The sequence below is a fragment of the Bufo gargarizans genome, chromosome 6 (genome assembly GCF_014858855.1).
Source record: "Bufo gargarizans isolate SCDJY-AF-19 chromosome 6, ASM1485885v1, whole genome shotgun sequence".
Classification (NCBI taxonomy): Eukaryota; Metazoa; Chordata; class Amphibia; order Anura; family Bufonidae; genus Bufo; species Bufo gargarizans.
In genome coordinates, this window is record NC_058085.1 from 70221259 (window position 1) to 70235621 (window position 14363).

Genomic DNA, 14363 nt, shown 5'->3' on the forward strand with positions numbered 1-14363 from the left:
TGCCTCTCTGTGACCTTTTTACTACAAAATCACAGTGACAATTTTATCATTTTGTAGTAAAAAGATCACAGAGAGGCACGGAGCATTATCAGTCATGTTACATGACAGACAGCGTGTGTATATATATTATATAGGAAAAGGATGGCGTGGCAGCCTGGTCTGGTCTAGATCGTCACTAGCCAAAGGAGTGGGGTTTACACAGGAGGAAGGGGGGGGGGGGCATACAAAAATGTGCTGTGGGGCCCAGTCACTTCTAGCTACGCCCCTGCGTTCTGTAATAACGTTCTACACACTGAGGCCATAGGCGTAGCACCTGCTATGGGGCCTGGAGGTTCGAGGGGCAGTCAGGTGTAAGAACATTGTACATTTTTTGCAGGGAATAACAACATGGCGGCGTTCTGCTGTAATGTGGGTTTTGTGTTATATGGCGTTATTGCTATTTATGCCACTAGGTGGTGGGGGCCCGGTTATATTTTGCTATGGGGCCCTATGACTTCTAGTTCGGCTCCTGATCCAGGATATTTGTGACATATTGTTAAATTAACACCAGTATCTACCAAGGCGGCGCCCCCCTGTGCCTGACACCACTGCCCCCACGGCCTCCTGAGGTGGCACCGGCTCATCCACATGACCTCACTTCCTTCTCCTAGAAGCCATGTGTCAGCCATACATGTATCTGTATGAATGCTCCATGCCTGGCGGATGTGTCACACTCCTATTCACTAGGAAAGAATGAGGGAAGCAGGAAAAAGGGGCTCGGGCTGGGGAGGAGGAGGGAGATAAGGCAAGTGCAGGAATGGAGGAGGAGGAGGAGCGGCGCCACATAAAGGAAGACACAGAATACAAGGAAAGGGATGCGCCGAGAAGGGACGGGCAGGGCCAGCTGGGAGAAGCCGCCCGTAGGGTGTAGCGCACAGACACAACCGCTAGGGGGAGCACGAGAGACTGACTCATACAGACACATGGAGGGAAGGACTGGCTCATCTCCGCCTCCCGGGGGTGGGCTGCACGCAGTCGGTCTGGAGGAGGGAGCCGCTGCCGGCCGGGCGTGAACCTCAATCCAAGGAGAGGCGCAAACTTCTCGGCCCGGAGCATCAGGGGATCAATGGGAAAGTGATAGGCGCGCAGGCTGAGGCTGACCCCGCGGGAGCGCGCCTTGCCCCCCTCTAACTGAGGGGGGTCCCCGGAGACCGGTACACCCACCGACACCCCCCTGTGGGTCACAACAAGGTGAGCATTGGGTCGGGGGCGGCAGGAGTAGTCTCCCCCTCTAAGCCTCCTTGTGTCTGTATTGTGGTCCAGTCCATGAGGGGCAGCTCTAGGGCAGGGGGGATGCATATTACTGTGAGCACCTCACTGGGGGCTTGTGTGTCACCGTGTATCACACCTATGTCACCGTGTATCACACCCCTGTCACCGTGTGTCACACATGTATGTGCCGTTCACTTGTCTGTGTCCCTGTAAATCACACGTAGTCCCCTGACCTATGTATATATGTGCTGCTCGCGTGTCTGTCCAGTCCGTGTCACCGTATATCACACATGTCACGTATGTGCCGCTCGCATGTCTGTCCAGTCTGTGTCACCGTATATCACACATGTCACGTATGTGCCGCTCGCGTGTCTGTCCAGTCTGTGTCACCGTATATCACACATGTCACGTATGTGCCGCTCGCATGTCTGTCCAGTCTGTGTCACCGTATATCACACATGTCACGTATGTGCCGCTCGCATGTCTGTCCAGTCTGTGTCACCGTATATCACACATGTCACGTATGTGCCGCTCGCATGTCTGTCCAGTCTGTGTCACCGTATATCACACATGTCACGTATGTGCCGCTCGCATGTCTGTCCAGTCTGTGTCACCGTATATCACACATGTCACGTATGTGCCGCTCGCATGTCTGTCCAGTCTGTGTCACCGTATATCACACATGTCACGTATGTGCCGCTCGCATGTCTGTCCAGTCCGTGTCATTGTATATCACACATGTCACGTATGTGCCGCTCGCGTGTCTGTCCATGTCATTGTATATCACACATGTCACGTATGTGTCGCTCGCGTGTCTGTCCAGTCTGTGATCCTGTCAATCGCACGTCGTCCCCTGACCTATGTGTATATAGGTGCCGCTCACGTGTCCAGTCTGTGTCACTGTATATCAGACATGTATGTCCCGCTCACGTGTCTGTCCGTGTCACTGTATATCACATGTCACCGTATATCACACATGTATGTGCCGCTCACGTGTCTGTCCAGTTTGTGTCCCTGTATATCGCACGTTGTCCCCTGACCTATGTATATAGGTGCCGCTCACGTGTCCAGTCCGTGTCACTGTATATCACACATGTATGTGCTGCTCATGTGTCTGTCCAGTCTGTGTCACCACAGACTACACATATAGTCCTTATGTATATATGTGCTACTCTCCGCTCAGTCCGTGATACGTAGTTACGAGCGTCAGATGTGAAAACTTTATAATGTACGAAATCTCAGGCCGGACATGCTGAGGTGCCGCATGAGTATGTTGATGAACGAGGGGCGTGCAAACGTGCAGAACGCCTACATACATCTTGTACTTACCTTTTGTAAAGCGCCCCTTTAAGGCTATCTGGCCTATTGTAGTCGTGTGACATAAGGTCACCTATCCTGCTACGACAATTGTACCCAGTGATGGCGAGTTCACAAATCGCCAATTACTGTGACATGACATTCGCTGTCATTAGGGGCGACACTTGCGATCTTAATGTTGTGCCGTTAGGAGTCACTGTATAGACCGAGCCTCAGGGGCCCTTCTCTTCAGTGTGCCATCTGTAGTTCTTGTGGGTAGCTCACTGACTCATTTCTACAGGGCCACATCTGCAGCTTTTGTGGCTGTTCCGAAAATATTAGAGCATGTCCTCCGGTCTGTTTTGCGGCCGAGAATAATAATTTCATTGAAGAGATCTGTGGTTTGCCAACAGAAACGTGGACGCGGTTGTGTGCACGAGGTTGTGTGCACCCTTTTGTGGTGCAGCCACTTGCCTGGCTAACGGTTGTAAGATTCGGGTCAACTATTCCCTCAACAAAACCACCTGGCCTTCTTCAGGTGGATGTCGTCCTAAGGGTAAAGTTAAAGGGGTTGTGCCACCTCACATGTTGGTGGCATGGATACTGCTCCTTTCACTTCAGTGGGACTGCTGGGAATAGCTGAGCCAGAACTTGGCTATTTTTTATTTTATTTTTGGAACTCCCATAGAAATGAATGGAGGGTGGCTGCGCATGCGCGGTGCTTGCTCCTTCACTTCGGAAAGAAGTGTGACCAGCACCTATCTGACATTGGTAGTGAATCCTAGCAGAAGACTGTGTCTGAGGTGAGACGGCATCATTTGACTGGGAGCCTTTTCCGGTGCATGTGTAAAAGGTAGTACTCCGGCGCAGCGTGCGCAGGGCTGAAGTGTTGCACGTGAAGCCGTTGTCCACCAGTTTCGTGATTGTCGCACTGTGTGTGACTGCGTTCTGTGTAGTCCCAGCCTCGGAATCTGATTACCCTGTGACTTGGGTCATACCACTATAGCTTCCATCCCCGAAGCTTGGTCCAAGACATCGCCCTTGGCTGAGCCAGAACCCTACTCCGTGCTTATGAGGGTCAAACGCCCCAAAACAGGTGTCTGCGGGTGGATGTTTGGCTTGACTATTTCCCCTTATGATCTCATTCTTTAAAAAAACAAACAAAAAAAAAAACGTCATAGACTCAGGGAGCCACGTCCAGAAGGTGGTGCTAGTGGGATGATGGTTCTCTTTCTCTAGGAAAGTTGTTGTGAAACTACAATTCCCAGCATGCTCCATTAACTTCTATGAGACTTCTGAGAAGAGCAGATCAAGGAGATACTCTGCATATTTTCCCATACAGCATAGCCAATAAGTCTCCATACGGGGCTGGTCTCCTTAAGGAGAGCCGTGACCTCTGATGGCACCAAAATTGCAATTAGCAGCTTTGGCGCAAGTGTCTGTCACGTCGCGTGCGCAGTGCAAAAGAGATGGCACTGCATCACATTCACCAGGGCGCCAGGGCTTCAAGTTCGCTGTGTGAGCGACTGAGCGCCATATTGGTCGAGGCATGGCCCGGCTCTATGTAGTGGAGTGATTGATTGTGCCAGGAAATCACTGGTTAATCTGTTGTCGGCATTTTCTCTTCAGAGCTTGTTCGCAATCACTTCCCATCTCGGTAGAAGAGCTGACTATCAGTTTGTAGTATATTTTCCTCTGCTTCCCCGTCCTAACCCCCTGTTCATCTTTCTGGCTTTTTTTTTTTTTTTTTTTTTTTTTTACTGTTTAGGTCTGTGGGTATTATCTAGGCCAAAATATTCAGCGTTCCACCTCCTCCTCACCGACGTGTTACTGGCAGGTTGCGGCTTGTCTCCTCTCTGGAAGAATTGCACATACCTCTCCTCCCAGCTGCAGGCCCCGAGGTGGGGGTTCTGTAAGGCTACCCGGAAATCTCTGAGATATGTGTGCGCTGTCCATACGGACAAGTGATGTGCAGCAAAGTATATGACGCGTACATCTCTGGAGTACATACTAACTAGAGTCCGGCTTCACGTGCAGTGCTAACGTGTAATGTCCGCCACGCTGCTATAGGAGAAGCAGAATAAGAAGTCCTTTGTCTTACTTTTAGTAGCTCTTTTTTAAAAGTTTTTATTACTACATGTTCCATTTATTATTATTGTGATTTATTATACTCCAGGGTATACAAAAAGACAATGGGGGGGGGGGGGGGGGCGGGGCTTGGAATTTACTTACAATTATGCCTGTTTCCAGATGCACGGCTGTTGTAGAAGCGCATAATTTATGATAAAGTGCAATCCTTGTCATAAATTAGCTGAATCTTAGGGAGGCACAGGGGGGAATCTAAGGGCTGTATTAGACCTGCAGATCAGCATTTCGATTCTTGGGAAGGAAGCCTTCCTTCTCAACGGTCACCTGCTTGTCAATGAAGGAGACCTCTGCTATTACATGCAGCGATCTCCTCCACAGTATGGGGAGGAGTGATTGCTAATGCCAATCGCTAATGTAATCTGCTGCACTTTTACACTAACAGATTGCTGCTGGCCATCCCTCTGCAGGTCTAATACAGCCCTAGGACGGGCGTAAAAAGCTTTGCTTAGTAAATGACCCCGTTTGGTACGGACAATTGAGTCCACCTTTGTTTACATTTTTCATCTCCATTCAGCCAGCTAATGGAACAGGAAAAACCTCTCTGCAGGTGTCTAGGCCATTCCCCAGTTCAATAAAATTTAGCAGACAGCATGGAACATACCGCATCATAGGCACAAACCGGATACATATTTGTGGCCACGATGAACAGGCCCGTGGTCATAGTCTGGCGGTGGGATGCCAGGGAGGGGAGATATACAGATCTCCCCACAGAAACCACATAACGGTACCAGGTTAGGACTCTACTTGTAGCCGGAACCCAGGTGGGTCCGTTGGTCCCAGAACCATCTCCCTGTGATCTTCTGGTCTGGAGCTATGAACCCTAAATGGTTTTGTGGGTCATTTGCTGCCAGACCAGGAGAGGGGGAGTGGACCCTTTCCGGAGGCGGGAAGAGGAGAGGCCGGCTACAGTTTAAAAGGCTTGTGCCAACAAGCGGGCGTGTCTTTTCTTTGAAGGAGGGTCACATCGTGCCATGTGTTTAGAGGGACATGCAACCTGCTGACATCACTGCCCTCCATGTGACTACAGCAAATGACTCCTCACAACCCAAAAGGACTCATTCATCTGGTAAACTGACTTTTGCTCTATTTAATCCTGTTTGTACCATACCACCTGTATTTGTAACCTCAGACCATTGTATATATCCTTGTGTGTATAGTGTATTGTCTAGTGAGCCCCTAAGGGGATTAAATATTTTAATCTTGTGCTGTCTTGTATCTTGATCATGAATTCCCACGTCCATGTTTCGGCATAGTTATACTCTACCGCGAGTTGGTTTCTTAACCTATATAATCCCGTTAGCGGGCCAGTCTTATATCAAACAAGAAACTGGTGACAGTCTTCCCGGGCTGAGAACGTGCTGTTTCACTGGGGCAGTGAAAAGGCTCTCTTAGCTTGTTGCCTCTCTATGCCTATGTGAACAGGAGAAGTCTGTGAAAACTGTACCAAGGCTGACCAGTGACCAAACAGTATCTCGTGAGCTCAACGTAGTTGACGTCAAGTGGGCACGAGGGCTGGAATCCCTCATATTGGTGGCAGCAAAGTGGGATCGAGATACTAGTGTGTGTGTGTGTGTGTGTGACACCCATACTCTCAGACACTAAAGACTATCAGCAGTAGCTTTTGCCGCTGGATAGTCTGAGTGCAAATACAATAAGGTGTGTGTGTGTGTGTCATCAGGTTGCAGTCTGTCAGTGATCATCTGTGGCAATGATGGCCAGTATCGCAAGGAGCAAAGCTAAGGAGATGGCCGATGCTATGAATGGTGGCGGGGAGGACGCAGTTCAGATGAGGGGCCCAGAGGAGGTGGAAGGCAACTTTATTCAAGGTGAGAGGGAGCACAGCCAAAGCTCCCCAAGGAGCCAGTTGCCAGCGGTGGGCCGCACTCCACCTGCCCATTCCCCCCCCCCTTCCTCAGGCAGGCAGGCTCTGCTTCTCTCCTAAAAGTTGTCGTGGAGGCCGGAGACCAGGCGGCTTATGAGATCCTCATGGCAGCTGCTGAACATCGCAAACGAACAGAGGCTGCAGAACGAGAACGTCGCGAGCAAGCACAGGTCGAGCGCGAGCATCACCTGCGAGTGCTCAAACTCCAGCAGCCTTAGCCTGATGTGAGTCTCCAGAGATCCGGATTCCTAAACTGCAGGCGGAGGACGTCTCCCTGCTGGACAAAGATGGGGACTCGGACGCTTTCTTGTTGGCGTTTGAGATGGCCTGCCATCGGTACCAGCTGCTGGAGGAGCAGTGGGTCCAGCAGTACAACTTAACCCCTGAGTTGTACCAGAAAAAGCTCTGACGTTTGCAGCGGGGTCCTACCCAGAGCTGGGCCGATCACATGCAGGACTTGCGGAGAGCGGTCGACCAATGGACCACGGGATTGGAGCTTACCACTGTCCAGCAGCTGAAGGAGCTCATTGCCACAGAGCAATTCTTGTGGAACAGCCAGGAGGACCTCCAGCAGTACCTCCATGATTAGAAGCCAAAGGGGGCCTTGGCAACAGCAGCCCTGGCCGACGAGTACACCAACAACCGGACTTCAGAGCCCCGGAAACCTGTCGGCTGGAGAAGGGGGTAAGGCACACTACCCCTGTCCCTAGGCCCAGGTGGGCACCGGCCCTGGCTTCACTTTCCACATCTATGGGGGAACACAGACTTTGCCACCTCTGGAAACAGCCAGGACACTTCAAGGCAATGTGTCCCCAGCGCCCAAGGGACCCGTCCCAGTCATCGACCCAGAAACCGTCCACTGTGGTGTGTGTGTGAGTGTATGAGGAGGCCCCTTGACAATTTTCAACTGGTCACCGTGTGGCAGGCCATGGGACTTAGAGACAGCGGCGCTGCGATGACTTTGGTACGGGCTGAACTAGTGGCACCCGATGATTTATTGCCTGGAAGATCCCTTACTGTCTCTGGGATTGGAGGAGTAGAACCGTCGCTGCCCGTCGCCAAGGTCTATTTGGACTGAGGCGTAAGGGAGGTATCCTCAAATATCCCTGCCAGTGTTTTGCTGGGGACAGACCCGGGGAGGCTTGTGTCGAAGTACGGGGCTGCTGACACAAGGGGGGCGGGGGGATGTAATGTGTGCCTCTCCCCTCAGTGGGGAGAGGGTCATTCACGCCATCTGTGCTGAGGCCCCAGGGAGTGGCTAGCAAGCCTGCTGGAATCTGTTGTCCTCAGGTGTGGCAACTAAGGGGACAAGTAGGGGTCAGACAGCTGCGGGGGAGGAGGATGCAAATGAGGTCAGGGCTGTCCCAGAAGAAGTAGGCCTCTTAGGTAAAACATCAGTGCAGGGTTCCTCCCCAACCGGGATGTTGGAGGGCCAGGTTAGTCCGTCTGGAATGGTGACTTGGTCGGAAGCTGAGGGGAAGCAGGCACTACCAGCTGTGGCAGCGGCTATAGCTGCTGTCGCGCGCAGTGGGAGTGCTGGGGCCCCTCAGTGGTCTGATTGCTTTCCCCCTTCCAACCAAGTGGCTGCCAATTCAGATGGAGGCCAGAAGACGGGTTCCAGGGACCTGTCGTGACATGGGAGTCTCGTCTATTTTGTCCACGTCCAGTCAGGAGTTTCAGGCAGCGTTAGTGGCTGACGCCAGCCTGACCGCTCTCAAAGAGCAGGCGGCGCAGCCCACCTCTGATTTGGACCTCGGGCTGATTGTCTGAGACCAAGGACTGCTATACCGGGTCAAAGTCCAGCAGGGCTCACCGGAGGAGTGGCCTAGGGATTGACAGCTAGTGGTACCCTATCAGTTCAGAACGAAGGAGTTGTGGGTTGCTCATGAAATTTCCATGGCTGGACACCTAGGGGTCGCTAAGACAAAAGCCAGATTAGCCCAGCATTTCTACTGGCCAAAGATGGGGGACGATGTGGTTGCCTACTGCCGTTCATGTGACCCACAGCCACCCGCTGGCAGGTGTCGGGTATCTAATTGGACCACTGTCCATTCCCAGCAGCGCCAGGAAACGCTTCATATTGATGGTAGTAGATTATGGTATCCGGAAGCGGTAGCCTTGTCCTCCATTCGGGCTGACAAGGTGGCTACTGCCTTGCTGTAGACTTTCTCCAGAGTGGGCTTTCCCCAGGAAATGCTCACTGGCTGGAGGACCCAGTTCATGTCGTAATTCATGGAGTTTCTCTGTAGGCAAATACAGGTGCAACATCTGGTGATCAGCCCATACCACCCACAGACCAACGGCCTATGCGAACGGTTTAATGGCACCTTAAAGCAGATGCTTAAGATGTTGGTTGATTCCCACAGGTGTGACTGGGAGCGGTACCTCCCACATCTGCAGTTTGCCTACCAAAAGGTCCCATAGGCCTCCCACGGGGTTCTCCTCCTCTGAGCTCCTATACTGGCAACGTGTGCAGGGGCTCGGGCTGTGGTGAAAGAGACCTTGGAGGGAGTTGTAGCCACCCCTGGAGTGTTGGTCATCGAGTGTGTCATGCGCTTCCAAAGCAAGATGCAGGCCTTGTCGCAGCTGGTGCACGATAATATTGAGCGGGCCCAGGCCGACCAGAAGCGATGGTACGACCAGAACAATTGTGAGAGGGCCTACTAGGTGGGTCAAAAGGTATGGGTACTGGTCCCCGTGCCTCAGGACAAGCTTCAGGCGGCCTGAGAAGGCCTGTACCTCGTGCATCAGCGCCTCAACGCCGTGCTGTACCTGGTCACCCTGGACCACGCCCGGGGAAGGCGGAAGGCCTATCGGTAGAGGGAGGCATATGCCCTCCCTGTCTGCAACCTCCCAGAAGAGGGGGAGGAGGAAACCCTCCTAGACCTGCTTGCCCAGGCTCTTGAAGGACCTTCCAGGAGTTGTTCAGCAACATGGACACCAGGGATCACCCCCCCCCCCCCCCCCTGGAAATCCGACGTTCAGCATATCGTGTTTCCTTGGAGGTACAGCAGCACATGCGCCAGGAGGTTGATGAGATTCTGAAGCTGGTGGTCATCCAGGCATCCAACAGCGCTTGGCATCACCTGTGGTCCCAAAGAAGGACCAGACCACCCGGTTCTGTGTGGATTACAGGGGACTCAACTCTGTCACCGATGTGTACCCAATACCACGCATCAATGACCTACTTGCTCAGTTTGCTGGGGCATAGTACCTGACCATCATGGATCTGAGCTGGGGGTATTGGCATATTCCCCTGACCCGTGAGGCACGGGAACGCTGTGTCTTTATTACCCCCTTTGGATTGTACGAGTCCACTGTGATGCCATCCAGCATGAAGAATGCCCCTGCCACTTTTCAGTGTATGGTCAACACAATGCTTAAGGGACTTAGAGTACGCAGCCGCGTACCTGGATGACATTGCCATCTTCAGTCCCACATGGGAGGATCACCTAGAGCACTTGATGCAGGTGCTCGGGCGGATCCGCCAGGCAGGCTTGACCATAAACCTAAAAGTGACAGCTGGGCATGAGCGAGGTCCACTACCTGGGGCACTGGGTAGACTGGGGGGCCTTAAAACCAGAGTCTGGAAAACTGGATGCCATCACATCCTGGCCCACCCCCAGGACCAAGAAACAGGTGATGTCCTTCCTGGGCACTATAGGAGGTATGTCCCCCACTATAGTAGCGCCCTCTTGAGCTTCCTTGTACTACAAGCAGCCGATTTCACGTGGCCGTTTATAGTACAGACCGACGCCAGGGATTTTGGCCTTTGTGCCGTACTCAGCCAGGTCGACACTACAGGCCAGGAACACCCCATTTGTACCTGAGCTGGAAGCTTCTGCCGAGGGAGGTGGCGTACTCCACAATGGAGGAGTACCTGGCCATGGTCTTGGCACTGTAACGGTTTCAGCCATACTTATACGGGCACCGCTTCACTGTGGAGACAGACCACAACCCCCTCAGCTGGTTAAACACCGTCTCAGGGATGAATAGAAGGCTGCTACACTGGAGCCTCGCGCTCCAGCAGTATCACTTGACCATTTGCCACAAGAAGGGCCGTGACCTTGGGAATGCCAACAGGCTATCCCGGCAAGGATGTGGGGACAGGGGAACACAGGAAAGTGCTGCCCCCTGGCACCCTCTAAAAGGAGGAGGTGTGAGGAATATGGATTATTATTATTTATGGCCAGCCATGTTCCCAGATCAACCATCTACTGAAAGGTAGCAGAGGTAGTGAGCTCCACAGGGGGGGCCCTGCCTCACAGCACAGCCTTATGGCAGAGAGCATCTAGCAGTCCAACTTTGTTTATATTTCTCGCCTCCATTCAGCCAGCCAGGAACCCAGCTAATGGAACAGGAAAAAACTCTCTGCAGGGGTCTAGGCCATTCCACAGTTCAATCAAATTTAGTAGTCAGCATGGAACCGGCGGTTCGTAAGGAATTGTGAATCGCCCGGCCATCACAGGCACAAACCGGATACATATTTGTGTCCCTGTGGCCACGATGAACAGGCCCGTGGTCATAGTCTGGCGGTGGGATGCAGGGAGGGGAGATATACATATCTTCCCACAGAAACCACATAATGGTACCAAGTTTGGACTCTACTTGTAGCCGTAACCCAGGCGGATATGTTGGTCCCAGAACCATCTCCCTGTGACATTCTGTTCTGGAGCTATGAACCCTAAAGCGTTTTGTGGGTCATTTGCTGTCAGCCCAGAAGAGGGGGGGGTGGACCCTTCCCAGAGGAGGGGCCGGCTACAGTTTAAAAGGCTTGTGCCAGCAAGTGGGTGTGTCTTTTTGCTGAAGGAGGGTCACTTCGTGCCATGTGTTTAGAGGGACCTGCAACCTGCTGACATCACTGCCCTCCATGTGACTACAGCAAAGGACTCATCCCAACCCAAAAGGACTTGTCCATCTGGTAAATTGACTTTTGCTCTATTTAATCCTGTTTGTACCATACCACCTGTATTTGTAACCTCAGACCACTGTATATATCCTTGTGTGTATTGTCTAGTGAGCCCTTAAGGCGATTAAATATTTAATTTAATCTTGTGCTGTTTTGTATCTTGATCACGAATCCCCACGTCTGTGTTTCGGCATAGTTATAAGCTACCGCGGGTTGGTTTCTTAACCTATATAACCCTGTTAGCAGACCGGGCTTATATCAAACAAAAAACTGGTGGCAGTCTTCCCGGGCTCAGCTTGATGCCTCTCTGTGCCCGTGTGGACAGGAGGAGTCTGTGAAAACTGTACCAAAACTGACCTTACCCGCTCCTCCAGGAGGGCATAACGTCATCCCTTGGTGACCATACCGTATCTCATGAGCTCGACTTAGTTGACGTCAAGTGGGCATGAGGGGTGGTATCCCTCACACCAGTCTATAAATCCATCCTGTCTTATCATCTTCTTACCTCATTGACTTCAATCTGGAAAAGGACAAACCAGGAAAACCACAAAATGTAGTTATGAAGTGTTTTATTTAATTGTTTTTTTTTATGCTTAGTTTTTTTGGGACTGCTACAGTGTATGTGGCACAGTTTAGGATCATTGGGTTTATTTGGCTTCTTGGCTGGACAATCCCTTTAAGACTATGTCCACAGGTGACTGATAAGCTGCAGCAGGTCCGCAGCATTGTAAAGTACCAGCAAAGTGGGTGAGATTGTGACAGGTGCTGCGTATAAAAACCTCAGTGTAAATTCACCAGGGGTGCGGGTTTGACGTCTGCAGCTCGTCAGTATATGCTGCAAATCTCCCCAGCAGATTTTACCCTTTGCAGTGGCGAGGGTGACGCCTGATGCAAAACATGTGGGTTTTACTGCTGAGCTGCGGTAAAAACTGCTGTGGACATTTCCGCTGTATTTTCCAGCAGTCTGAACATAGACTAAAGGTAGGCACAAAAGTGGTGGGAACGCTGCAAATGTTCAACATGGAAAATTCACAGCATGTTACAGTACCAGCAAAGTGGATGGGATTTTAGCAAATAGGTGAGAAATGTCTGATCCCTGAGAGTCCCAGCACTGGACTCATCTTTGACGAGCACAGAGGTAATGTGAATGGAAAGGTGGCCACACACGTGCGCCGTTTTATGATTCAGTGTCTATGGGGCTGATGGACAGCGGCAGATTTTTTGCAGAAGTTTCTGTAACCTTCCAATTCATCTGAATGGGGGGTTCTAGAAAAACCGTGCGCTTACCACCAAAACAGCCATTCTCAAATATGGGACTGTATCCTTGGCGGAGGTTCTGGTGTCGCAGATTTTTGGTTATAATTCTGGACTGAATCTACAGCCATTTATACATGAGTAGTGAAAACCCCCATCCACGTGTAGCTGAAAAATCCTGCATGTGCAGCAGGTATGGCCGTTCTATTATATCCTGTGGATGTAGCCGCAGAAAAATCTGTGACGGAAAAGGGGAGATCTTTCAAAACTGGTGCAACCAATCAGACTGACCCTTCCGTTTTTCTAAAGGAGCTCTGAAAAATATAAGGTGGAATCTGGTTGCTACCAAGCCAGTTTTCCTTTGCTTCAGTTTTGATTAATCTCCCCCAAAGTATTTATCAAATGAAGAAAAAAAAAAAATATATTCCCCCCCCCCCCCCTCCTTCTTGCACTCACTGCAAACAAGGCCAGGCTCTTTAGTTAATGGGTCGTCCTGCTTTGGAGGCGACAACCCCTGGGGTCCTCCTGGATGTTAAAAAACCCCCACTCGCCTGTCCGCATTCCCAGCTGCTTCCGCTGCCGGGACCAAGTCGAAAGCAGCCGAGAACAGAGCCGCAGCGGGAATGTGGACAGGTGAGTGGGGCTATTCACACTTTTTGTGGGTCAGATGCTGACCCAGTCACTTCTATGGGGCCATAAAAGATGCAGACAGCACACCGTGTGCTGTCTTCACCCGTATGTCCCTTCTGTGGCATCCGCAAAAAAATAGAACATGTCCTATTCTTGTCTGTTTTGTGGATAAGGATATGACTATTCAACAGAGGGCGGGACGTTCCTTTCGACAAATTGCGCAACGCAGACAGTATGTGTTTTGCGGACTGCGAAAATGGCTACGGCCGTGTGCATGAGCCATAAGACTGTGTGTTTTTGCATAGTATTGGTGTTTCTTGTGTAAACCTCCTAACCCTAAGTTCAGACCTGAGCGTTTTACAGCGCATTCCTACGCGCTGTAAAACGCTCAACACTGAGAAACCAATGATTCCCTATGGGAATGGTTCTCAGCTGGGCGTTTTACAGCGCGTACGACCGCGCTGTAAAACGCCCGACGCTAAAACAAGTTCTTTAGCTTTTTTTGGGGCGTTTGTTGCGCGTTCCCGCACATAGATATTCGGGAACGCGCGACAATGTGTGCACGCCTGTCTCTGTACGGGCGTTTACAATCGCGCATACAATCGCGCATACAGAGTGCTCGTTTCAGAACGCTCAGGTCTGAACTACCTGTAAAGGTTTTGTATGTGGCCTGTTCACCTCCTGTTTGACCCTGTGCTCCGGAAAACACCTGGTGAATACTGAACATATCCAAAGGCCTATGGACCCAGTGTATCGCAAGAGCGTGTCAGCATATCTTTTTTTGTGGTTTGGTATAGCATAGTAGACTACATTATTCCATACACCGCTATAAAGGGAAAAAAACATTGGGCGGTATACATTGTTACTGACATAGTATATGCCTGTGCAGCTTTCTGTTGACATTATCTCTCGAACAAGGGCTCAAAGAGCTCAGTGGGGTCCGTTTATAGACGGATGCAGCATAAACGTTTCACGTCCTGCACAGGCGTTCTG

The 14363-nt window shown here is 51.3% G+C and overlaps 1 protein-coding gene across 1 annotated transcript in view; it reads left to right on the plus strand.

The window, feature by feature from the left end:
* Positions 1 to 933: 933 nt before the first annotated feature.
* SRC (SRC proto-oncogene, non-receptor tyrosine kinase) overlaps positions 934 to 14363 on the plus strand; it is a 42225-nt gene continuing 28795 nt past the window's right edge. The window contains exon 1 of the mRNA XM_044297131.1: positions 934 to 1230. The gene's annotated coding sequence lies outside the window, so the exon portion shown is untranslated. The remainder of the gene's footprint in view (positions 1231 to 14363) is intronic.